This window comes from Papaver somniferum, chromosome 7, assembly GCF_003573695.1.
Source record: "Papaver somniferum cultivar HN1 chromosome 7, ASM357369v1, whole genome shotgun sequence".
NCBI lineage: Eukaryota > Viridiplantae > Streptophyta > Magnoliopsida > Ranunculales > Papaveraceae > Papaver > Papaver somniferum.
Genome location: NC_039364.1, coordinates 266846144 through 266858694, shown reverse-complemented (window position 1 = coordinate 266858694; position 12551 = coordinate 266846144). Strand labels below are relative to the sequence as shown.

At 37.7% G+C, this 12551-nt stretch overlaps 1 pseudogene; it reads left to right on the top strand.

The window, feature by feature from the left end:
• The first annotated feature begins 6272 nt into the window (after positions 1-6272).
• Positions 6273-6961, top strand: LOC113296554 (annotated as a pseudogene).
• The last annotated feature ends 5590 nt before the right edge of the window (positions 6962-12551 follow it).

Below are 12551 nucleotides of genomic sequence, written 5' to 3'. Positions count from 1 at the left end.
CATTTTCATATTAATATAAGCCTCACCTTTCAATTAACCAACCTCTCTTCCTAAATACATTTCCATAAACCCATCACATTTCCGCATTTCGCCAACAAATTTGGTATCAGAGCAAACCTAACCCAGTAATCCTAAAACTCTACCCATGGAAATTAACCAAAGTATTCAAGGTTTCAATTATGCCCAAAGTCTAATTCCAATTTTTGATGGTGGGAGTTACGATTATTGGAGTTTACAAATGAAAACATTATTCATTTCACAAGATTTATGGGATTTTGTAGAAGATGGTTATAAGGTACCCGAGTCGGCAGAAGCTCTATCGTCATGGACGGATGCAGAGAAAAAGGAGTACAAGGAAAACAAGAAGAAGGATGCTAACACTACGGGAAAAATATACATCTACAACTGGAGATTTACAACTCTTCGCTAAACATCGTAGAAAGTCATATGTTTTACAACTGGTTTCAAAGGAAGAGTTGTCATATATCATCACTGCCAACCCTTAGGAAACAAGGGGTTGCGCTAAGAAAACAAACGACAACTCCTTAAGAAAAAACGTTGTGACGACATTTAGCTATAACAACTCTGTTCCATAAAGGTAGTGACTAAGCCTATCACAATTTTCACAAGAGTTGTTGAAAAACACCAAAATATGATGATGAAAAATAGTTTTAGAGGGGAGATTCGAACATGAACCTACTGCTTGGAAGTCTGGCTCATCAACCATCCTTACAGTTCACAAGTTTTGTTTTTTTTTTCTTTTTTTTTTAATAAAAACGTATAACAACACTTATAAGTGTTGTTGAAGTAAAAATATAGAATGTTGGAAAAAATGAGATTAGAAGGGAGATTCGAACATGAATCTACTGCATGGAAGTCTAGCTCATCAACCATCCTTACCGTTCACAAGTTTTGGTTTTTTTTTTTTTCTTAATAAAAATGCATAACAACACTTATAAGTGTTGTTGAAGTAAAAATATAGAACGTTGGCAGAAATGAGGATGGGGGGATTTGATCCTCATTCTCCTGCATGAAAGTCTACACCACTAACCATTCCTATACTATCACAAGTTCTGTCAAGTTTGTGGTTCTTTAATATACTAATTTTAAGACAACCCTTTATAAGAGTTGTGAAACAAAATATAATGTCCAAAAAAAATGCTCAGGTGACTAAGCCACAAAATATTCTGAAGGAATCTTACTTGTAAATGGATGGACTCGTCGTTCTTACCAAGTTTCCGACTTAGAGTAGTCCACTCACGACCAGGTTTCGATCTCGGAGCCTGGTTTGCATACAATATGGAGAAATAAGGTTTGTTTAAGGTTTCGTAGAATATTCCGAAGGAATTTTATTTGTAAATGGATGGATTCGTCGTTCTTACCAAGTTTCTGACTCAAAGTAGTCAACTCGCGACTAGGTTTCCATCTCAGAGCCTGGTTTGCATACAATATGAAGAAATAGGGTTTCTTTAAGGTTTCGTAGAATATTCTGAAAGAATCTTACCTGTAAATTGAGGGATTCGTCGTTCTTACTAAGTTTCTGACTTAGAGTAATCCACTCCCGGTGAGGTTTTGATCTCGGATCCTAGTATGCATACAATATGCATAAATAGGGTTTGTTTAAGGTTTTGTAGAATATTCCGAAGGAATCTTACCTGTAAATGGATGGATTCGTCGTTCTTACCAAGTTCCTGGCTTATGGTAGTCAACTCGCGGCTAGGTTTCGATCTCGGAGCCTGATATGCATACAATATGCAAAAATATGGGTTGTTTAAGGTTCCGTAGAATATTCCGAAGGAATCTTACATGTAAATGGATGGATTTGTCGTTCTTACCAAGTTTCTGACTTAGAGTAGTCAACTCGCGGCCAGGTTTCGATCTCGGAGCCTGGTATGCATACAATATGCTGAAATATGGTTTGTTTAAGGTTTCGTAGAATATTCCGAAGGAATCTTACATGTAAATGGATGCATTCGTCGTTCTTACCAAGTTTCTGACTCAGAGTATTCAACTCGCGGCTAGGTTTCAATCTCGGAGCCTGGTTTGCATATAATATGAAGAAATAGGGTTTCTTTAAGGTTTCGTAGAATATTCTGAAGGAATCTTACCTGTAAATGGATGGATTCGTCATTCTTACTAAGTTTCTGACTTATAGTAGTCCACTCGCGGCCAGCTTTCGATCTCGGAGCCTGGTATGGATACAATATGCAAAAATATGGTTTGTTTAAGGTTTATAGAATAATCCGAAGGAATCTTACATGTAAATGGATGAATTCGTCGTTCTTACCAAGTTTCTGACTTAGAGTAGTCCACTCCCGGCCAGGTTTCGATCTCGGAGCCTGATATGCATACAATATGCTGAATTATGGTTTGTTTAAGGTTTCGTAGAATATTCCGAAGGAATCTTACATTTAAATGGATGGATTCGTCGTTCTTACCAAGTTTCTGACTTAGAGTAGTCAACTCGCGGCCAGGTTTCGATCTCGGAGCCTGGTATGCATACAATATGCTGAAATATGGTTTGTTTAAGGTTTCGTAGAATATTCCGAAGGAATCTTACATGTAAATGGATGGATTCATCGTTCTTACCAAGTTTCTGACTCAGAGTAGTCAACTCGCGGCTAGGTTTCAATCTCGGAGCCTGGTTTGCATATAATATGAAGAAATAGGGTTTCTTTAAGGTTTCGTAGAATATTCCGAAGGAATCTTACCTGTAAATGGATGGATTCGTCATTCTTACTAAGTTTCTGACTTATAGTAGTCCACTCGCGGCCAGCTTTCGATCTCGAGCCTGGTATGGATACAATATGCAGAAATATGGTTTGTTTAAGGTTTATAGAATAATCCGAAGGAATCTTACATGTAAATGGATGAATTCGTCGTTCTTACCAAGTTTCTGACTTAGAGTAGTCCACTCCCGGCCAGGTTTCGATCTCGGAGCCTGGTATGCATACAATATGCACAAATAGGGTTTGTTTAAGGTTTCGTAGAATATTCCGAAGGAATCTTATTTGTTAATGGATGGATTCGTCGTTCTTACCAAGTTTCTGACTCAGAGTAGTCAAATCGCGGGCAGGTTTCGATCTCGGAGCCTGGTTTGCATACAATATGAAGAAATAGGGTTTCTTTAAGGTTTCATAGAATATTCCGAAGGAATCTTACCTGTAAATTGAGGGATTCGTCGTTCTTACTAAGTTTCTGTCTTAGAGTAGTCCACTCCCGGCAAGGTTTCGATCTCGGAGCCTGGTATGCATACAATATGCAGAAATAGGGTTTGTTTAAGGTTTCGTCGAATATTCCGAAGGTTTCACAATTTAGGGTTTGTTTAGGGATTCATAGTTTGTTTGTCTTTATATCTAATTCGAAGTTTGAATCGCACCGATCTTCATATTTATCGATTTCGATGATGTATCATGCTAAGTTTGAAGTCAGAACCCTCCTGAAGCTTCATGATTCATAGTTTGTTTGTCGTCATACAAAATTTGAAGTTCGAATCAACACTGAGCTTCATATTTATCGATTTTGATGATGTATCATGCTAAGTTTGAAGTCAGAACCCTCTCAGAGCTTCTTGTTTCATAGTTTGTATGTCGTTATACCACATTTGAAGTTTGAATCTACACTGAGCTTCATATTTATCTATTTTGATGATGTATCATGCTACTAATGTGAACTAAATCTACTTCATGACCTGTATGACTAGTCGAAATTACTTCATGACCTATGTAACTATTCGAAATTCAAACCGGAAGCACAAAGAGAAAGCACAAAAGCACAAAGAAACACACCAATTATCGAATTCATTTCTTATTTTTCAGCTTCATTCTTATACATTTTTTGGATTTTTTTATATTAGAATGTCGATAACAATATGCTAAATTTATTCATATTTTTTTTGAATTTTTTTCGTGTCGAAGGTTGATAATAAAACCGAATACATGAGTGCGTATTAGCACAAAGAGAAAAACACATGCTTCTTAATCCGTATGAGCATCCGAAAAAACAATCTCAACCGTGAAATTATTTTCCCAATCCGTATGAGTGGATCAAACAAAATCTGGTCCGTCCAACATTTTCATTCACCCACCAAACCCTCCCTCAACCACTCGAACTCTATCTCTTTCTCTCTTTCTTCCTCTCCTCTTCCTCCCCCCCGAAGAACACCTCTCTTCTTCTCTCATCCCTCTTCTTCATCTTCATTTCTTGATTGAATCGACCCATATTAGTTCTCATCTGCAATTTCCGGTGAAAAACATCACAACCTCAGTCACAGAAACTCATCAATCGAATACCTCAGATCCACCTTCTACAAACCCTAAATCAAACGAAACCCAACTTTAATTCGTAATATGCTACCGATTTCTTCTTTCACTGATTCAATATCAGAACCCCTTTTAATTCGTAATATGCGATTTAGGGATCAAATCTGGATGAATTTGCATATTTATTGTTGTTGATATTCATGGGAAGTTAGGGTTTTTTTTAAGATGATACTGTGGATTTGATGGAGATTGCTTAAGGGTCTGTTAATGACTAGATTTCGAAGTTTATAAGGAAACTGAAGATTGGGTTCAAGTTAGTTCTGAAATCAGCAAAAAGGTGAGCTCAAGATTAAAGATGGTGAAGAATCAGAGGAGAAGAATTTAAGATTCTCAGGAGTGAGGGTTTGAGAGTAAAGTTGGGGGTTTCTCTCGATTTGATTGTTGTTGTAGCCAAGAACAAAAAATCCAGGGTTTGATTGAGATATGGTTTATGGCTTGAATGAATTTGAGCTGATGAATTGAACCGAGATAGAAGAGATGGTAGTGGATTTGATTGCAGAAGGTGGTGCTGTGTTTTATACCAATTGTTTTTATGGGAAAGAGGACTAGCTTGGAGTTGAGATCGATGGGGGTTTCATATTTGTTTAGTCAATAACAAAATATGAAGAAGATACATCTACTGAGAAGGTAGATTTGTCATGAGCTCAAGAACAAGAGTAGGATTAAGTTTGTGAAACCGAAATAGAGTGAATTTGATGTATGGTTAGGACAGGCGAAGCTCCAGAATGTGATGCTTTGTGAGTTGTAAGCAATATTGCAGAGCTGAAGAACAATGTGTTGGTGGTGTTAATTCACAACAAAGATGAAGTCCAGATGGTAGTGGTGATTTATTATGATTAGCTTCTGGTGGTGCTGTGTTGTTGTATGCAGTGAAAGAAGGATGGGTTTGGTTTGTTTCTGCTGTTACCTGTGAGAACAACACTGAAAGATGGAAGAAGATGATGGACTGGACCTGTTGGTATGAGGAATGATGGAGGTCTGCATGGATGGTGATTGAAGTGATGAGCATTTAGAACTGAACTGGTGGACTGGTGTGTACTTGGATATGCTGGTGCCATGAATTGAAGAAAACTGAGTTGCCAGGGCAGTGTAGAATGGGTGCAATGGAATTCAGATGAGCAATACAAGAAGTTGTTGTTGCTGGCATTTATATAAGTGCAATTTTGGTGTCTTCCATGGTGATGGAAAGCTGGTGTTACAATGGAATTGGAATGGGTATTTGCAGTGAGGTTGTATCTGCAGTTGAAGATGTGTATGTTGCTTATGAACACAAGTTGCAATGATGGTTAATGGGTGAGTGGAATGTATAGCTTCGCTTGGCCAGTCTCAGCAATCTCCGCAACCAGTCGGTATAATTCTTCAAGACCCTTGTGATTTTTGTTTTCTTACTTTTCAGTTTCTATTCCCTTGGAAATGACTTATTACCCTTGAGTTTGGGTGGTGGAGTCACTTTTCTTACTAATTTGTGCCTTTAAGCTTATGAAATTTGTTATGATTAATAATTGTGGTTCAACCAGGTACTTTATCGGTACAAACTGAAGAAAAAAATAAATGTATTTTCGTCGAAGCTTATATACCTTGTTGTTTGGTTTATTCTTACAGGAACCATGAGCGCAATAACTCCCTACTACGGTGGAGTGCAGGGTCTTCGTGACCGTACATCACAAAACCCACTTACACTCAATCAGTTTCATACATCTACAAACAAGGGTTTCCATACCCTCCATACGGGTGAGTCATGCTTCCTCAAACATGGTTTTATCTTTAATTCTGACTCGTGGATTACATTTAGTTTGATTAAATTGCCTCTCATGTGATGTATCATGTTATTGAGTTTTGTAAGAAGTTTTATCACTCGTACTTAAGCTGTACATGTTTCTTAACGTGGACAGGGAACATGCGCCTTCAATCATTTTCATGGACTAAATTGACAATATTGGATCAGCTCGTATGGAATGTGGAACTGGTAATGGTGATATTGAAGTGCAAAGGACCATGCTTGAGCTGCTTAATTAGCTGGATGGATTTGAAGAATCAAACAAGATCAAGGTATGCTCAATAGTTCTATGATGCGTTGGGCCTTCGTAGGAAATCGATTAATATTGTAGCATAAATTTTGATATTTCTCCTTGGTGCTTATTTATTACAACTCAATACGTAATTTTTACAGTTTCTGATGGCTACAAATGGGATTGGCATTCTGGATACAACACTCCTAAGGCCTGGACGTATTGACAGGAAGATTGAGTTTCCAAATCCCAACGAGGAGGTATGTAATACGTTCACCTTAAGTAGTGTTCACCTCCTGAATCATTGTGATCTTGTGTGATGGGATTAATAGTTGTTTTTTCATGATTCTATGCCCATCATTTAGTTGTTTGATAATATTACAACAGTAGATTTTTTGGGTAAAACAACTTTGTAGCTGAAATTGTAAATCTGAAAATTCTGTAAATAATGTGCTCTGATTCAGTTTTCATGATTTACTCTTAGCCAGCGTCTCATGATTTTTATTTCACATCTTCTTGTAGTCTCGATGGGATATTTTGAAAATCCACTCAAGAAGAATGAACTTGATGCGTGGAATTGATCTGAAGAAGATAGTAGAGAACATGGGTGGGGCATCTGGCGAGAACTGAAGGTTTGTTACTACCCCGTATTTTCATTTTTGATAAATTTTTTGTTGTTATATCCTGTAAATATTATCTGTATCAACCGGGATCCTCTCTGTTTTGCAATTCACTCCTTAGTCCTTAGCAATGCGGAAGCACAATCTTATGTTTTGAAGACGAGGCAATACCATTATTAAGATATTGCCTAACCTTAACATTATAAGATATGTGTTGGATATGATATGCTTTGGATATGATATGTGTTGGCAACGAAAAACTTAAGTTCATCACCTAATTATAACATGCTAACTATTTGCTATAATGAAATGATTCCCTTGTTAAAGTTTGGCATTAGGTTTGCACTTGCAGGGTGAAGGTTTAAATCTTTGTCGGACTGATGACCTTGCAAGTACTTTTTAAACTGACGAGCCTACATTGTGTGTGTGATTACTCCTCATGTGGATGATGCTCATGTCTACATGCCGACTTCAGAGTTCAAGTATGTTAGTGATGCTGTCGAATAGTGTTCTCATAGACATCTTAATCTTCATAATATTTTTGGAGTCAAATTTTTGTAACAAACATCTGTATTACTGCCATTTTTTGGATGTGTGTGTTTAACGCTGGTATGGTAACTTGAATGAATGTAAATGTGTTACACTGGCAGGTTAATATGAAATTATGAATGTCAAATACTTTCGGCAATTCGGTTTCAGCTATAATTTTTTTTTTTCAAAATAGTTATATGCACACAACTTCTAATAAGAGTTGTGTTCCATATTTCAAATACACAAACCAAAGGTTGTGAAAGAATGTCTTTACGACATAACTAGGTGCTGTCCAACATAGTTCTAAGATAGACCTTCAACTTATACAAGTGCTGTGTTACATATTTTTACGATACACATCCTTTGTTGTGTAAAATAATCCTACAACACAAGCAAGAGTTGCGTTAGGCTTTCAAAAAAAAAATCGAAAGAGAATCACAACTTTGCCAAAATATTGTCAAACCATGAATCACACCACCCTTTACAACTCTTAGTCAAGTATTGTAGAAAAGTTTGGACTTTCTACAATACCCCCCATCCACAATGCATAAAATAGACTTGTTGTAGGGGTACTACAACGCTAATACAATGTCGTCAATGATGATTTTTCCCGTAGTGTAAAGCACTACTATTTCTACAACAAGGGGTAAGCAAAACTATTTTTCCTCGAATTTCGGTGGCGAAAACTTCGAAGGAGGCCTGGAATATTCTCAAACTAGCATTCCAAGGATCAGAAAAGGTAATCTCCATTAAACTACAAAACTTATGGCGAGATTTTGATAATCTACTTATGAAAGAAAATGAAACTATCCAAAATTTCTTTTCAAGAGTTACTGGTATAGTAAATCAAATTAGTAGTTATGGAGATACCATAGAAAATAAAAGAGTTGTAGAAAATATTTTAAGGAGCTTACCGTTCAAATTCGATCACATCGTCGCTGCCATTGAAGAGTCCAAAAATTTATCGACTCTCTCGGTACACGAATTAATGGGTTCACTCGAGGCGCACGAGAAAAGGATAAATAGGTTCGCGGAGCAACCGTTGGAGCAGGCGTTTCAAACAAAAATAAATTTCAGTGAAAAGAAAAATACGGAAGCCAGAAAAGAAAGCTCCAGAGGGGGATCGTCATCAACATCACCTCACGAGAAAGGGTCGACATCAAATCAAGGGCTCAAAAATTTCTACCGCGGACGTGGAAGAGGAAAAGGAGGTTACAGAAACAACAATCAAAGGTACGAAAAAAATTACTCCTCAAATCTCCGTTGCAATGTTTGCAAAAAGTTTGGCCATGCAACCGAAAATTGTAAATATAAGTGCACCAAATGTGATAAATTAAATCACATGGAAAAAGATTGTTGGCTTAACTAAGCTAACTATTCCGAGACAACTAATTCTCAAAATCAAGTATTTTATTCCTTCCTCACCTCGCAACAAGAAGCACAAGGTATATGGTACGTCGATAGCGGATGCAGCAGCCATATGACAGGAAACAAAGAACATTTCGTAAAATTGGAGGAACAAGAGATTCCACCGGTCAAGCTCGGAGATGGAAAGTTTCAGAATGTTGAAGGAAGAGGAGTTATATCTGTACGTACAAAGTCAGGTAAAACTCGATACATATCTGATGTTCTTTATGTTCCTGGCCTAGCTCAAAATTTATTAAGTGTTGGACAACTCGATAATATCTGATGTTCTCTATCTATGCCATCAATTGAAAATTGTGAAATGAGTACCAATCATATTGATGAATGCAAGTTATGGCATTTGAGGTACGGGCATCTCAACTATAGATCCTTGAAGGTTCTAAAATCAAAGAACATGGTAATTGGTCTTCCCAATATCAGCGGTGGAGATAAAATATGTGAAGGTTGTATTATTGGAAAGTTCCATAGATTTCCATTTACAAATACATCGTAGAGCGCAAGAAGGCCCCTCGAATTGGTGCACACCGATATCTGCGGTCCGACAAGAACAACTTCACTCAACAACAGAAGATATTTTCTCCTATTCGTGGATGATTATACCAGGATGATGTGGATGTATATTCTCGAGCAAAAGTCCGAGGCATTCCCTAAATTCCTAGAGTTCAAGGCGCTGGCAGAGAAGCAAAATGGTCACCAACTAAAGGTTTTCCGTACATACCGTGGTGGAGAATTTACCTCAAATGAGTTTATCAACTACTGCAAAGAAAACGATATTAAGAAGAAGCTTACCGTCCGATACACTCCACAACAAAACGGCATCGCGGAAAGAAAAAATCGTACGATCGTGGAAATGGCACGCAGCATGTTGAAAGCAAGGAAGCTAGCCAACAGTTACTGGGCAGATCAGTCAACACGGCGGTCTACATCCTTAATCGTTCGCCAACAAAAGCAGTTCTCAACAAAACTCCATATGAAGCTTGGAATAAGAAAAAGCCCGAGGTAACTTCTTTCAGAATTTTTGGTTGCGTAGCATACTCACATATTCCATCCCAACATAGAGAAAAGTTCGATGAAAAAGGAGAAAAGCTAATATTCATCGGATACAGCGAAGAGTCTAAAGAATATAGACTTCTAAAGCCAGATACAAAGGAACTGGTAATTTCAAGAGATGTTATTAAAAATTGCTGGAGAATCATTGCTAATCCTCAATCCTCATCTAATCCAACTCAAGCATGGACCAGACAGCTGGCTATTCCTTTCTAAGGAGTCAGCTGTCTGGGCGAGTCACCTTATTCTAGGTTCCGAGTTACCTTCTTCTAGGCTCCGCTGGACGACACGGCATTCTCCTTCAAATATATAGGCCACAAAAGGACGTGCCAACAAGCAACGGCTCCTACCTATAAATCCGTTGCGCGTTAGCACGCCCACGACTTCGTGTAGAATTGAAAAACGGACTTAGTTTTCTAAAAAATTAACTTATATATTTGGTCAGGAGAGAGGGCCAAGATACTTTGATTTATTACTCTTTAGCAAACATAGTCGCTTCTGTCGTATATAATATTAATTTGCATTGATAAATATTTGATGAATTCAAATCATGGGATTGGAATGATGAAGCTGACAACTCTACTCATCGAAGACGAGCCAGATCATCCACGTCAAGAAGAAAGTACTCCACCAGCAAGCCCGCAATCTCCTAGTCCAACACAACAAAGTCCAAGTTCATCGGAAGCAAGTGCCCCACCTAGAAAGGTGCGTTCCCTAAGAGATATTTATGATACATCTAATTGTGCATTTATAGTACTAGAACCTCAAAAATATGAGGAAGCGTCAAAAGAAGAAAAATGGAGACATGCCATGGACGAAGAAATGCGAGTGATCGAGAAAAATAAGACATGGGAGCTTGTCAATCAGCCAATTGATAAAGAAATAATTGGTCTGAAATGGGTCTACAAGACAAATTATAATGAAGATGGTTCAATTCAAAAACATAAGGCAAGGCTAGTTGCAAAAGGATATTCCCAGCAACCAGGAATTGACTACTACGAGACATTCGCCCCAGTCGCTCGCATGGAAACAATCTGAATGGTGTTAGCTTTGGCAGCTCAACTAAAAATGAAGGTCTACCAATTGGATGTAAAGTCGGCGTTCCTAAACGGAGAACTTGAAGAACAGGTGTACGTCGAACAGCCTCAAGGATATGTCTGCAAAGGAAAAGAAAAAATGGTATATCGTCTCCGCAAAGCACTATATGGTCTCAAGCAAGCACCGCGTGCATGGAATAACAAAATCGACAAGTATTTCCGGGATAATGGATTTGAGAAAAGTCCAAGTGAGCCATCACTCTACATCAAAAAACAAGGTACAGATTTTCTAATCGTATGTCTCTACGTCGATGATTTAATTTATGCCAGTACAAAACAAGAGATGGCAGAAAAATTTAAGAAGGAGATGATGAAAGAATATGAGATGACAGACTTATGACTTATACGATATTTTCTTGGGATTCAAGTAAAACAATCTCCCGAAGAAATATTCATTTCCTAAGAAAAATATGCAGAAGACTTACTGAAAAGGTTCAACATGATGGATTGCAAACCAATTGCAACTCCAATGGGTACCAATGGGAAATTGGTAAAAAATGATGGAGCGACAAAAGTTAATCCAACCTTATTCAGAAGTCTAGTCGGCTCACTGATCTACTTAACAAATACAAGGCCAGACATCGTCAATGCTACAAGTATTGTTTCTCGGTTTATGAGCGATCCAAGCAAGTTACACTGTGCATCCGCAAAAAGAATTCTTCGATATATCAAGGGAACAAAAGATTTTGGCATCAAATATACAAGAGAAAAAGATAATGATTTAATTGGTTTCACAGATAGCGACTGGGCAGGTTCTATTGAAGACCGAAAGAGCACATCAGGCTATGTTTTCTGTATGGGAACAAAAGTTATCTCTTGGAGTTCTAAAAAACAAAGTACGGTGGCACTATCGTCAGTCGAAGCAGAGTACATAGCATCAACAAGTGCAGCATGTGAGGCAGTATGGTTGAGAAGAATAATGACCGACCTACAACAAAGGCAAAAGCAGCCGACGACTATCTACTGTGACAATATGTCTACAATTGCAATGACAAAAAATCCAGTGTTCCACGGACGGACGAAGCATATAGAGCTACGACATCACTTCATCAGAGAGTTGGTAGAGAACAAGGAAATCGAGCTCCAATTCTGTCCGACGCAAGAACAAAATGCGGACATTTTCACAAAAGCAGTCACGGTGGATAAATTCAATCATTTTAGAGAAAAACTTAACATCACAAATTAAGAGGGTGTGTTAAAAACATAATTTGTGAAGACCGAATAAGTAAAGCCCAAATAATCATCTACACTAAGTAAAGCCCAATACTAGAATCTTCTAGGCCTTCTTTACATCAAGTATTATCTAGAGAATTCTTCTCTCTAAAATTTTCCTGTAATATCTAAGTTGAGAGTGTAAAGAAGAGTCTAGATAGAACTATCTAGAGAAGTAAGTAGTTGGTCATGAAGCCTATAAATAGGCATAGGATGGATTCATTTAGGATCATCCAACAACAATCAAAAACTCAAATGAGTAAACAAGAGTTAGAGTGAGAGCTAGAG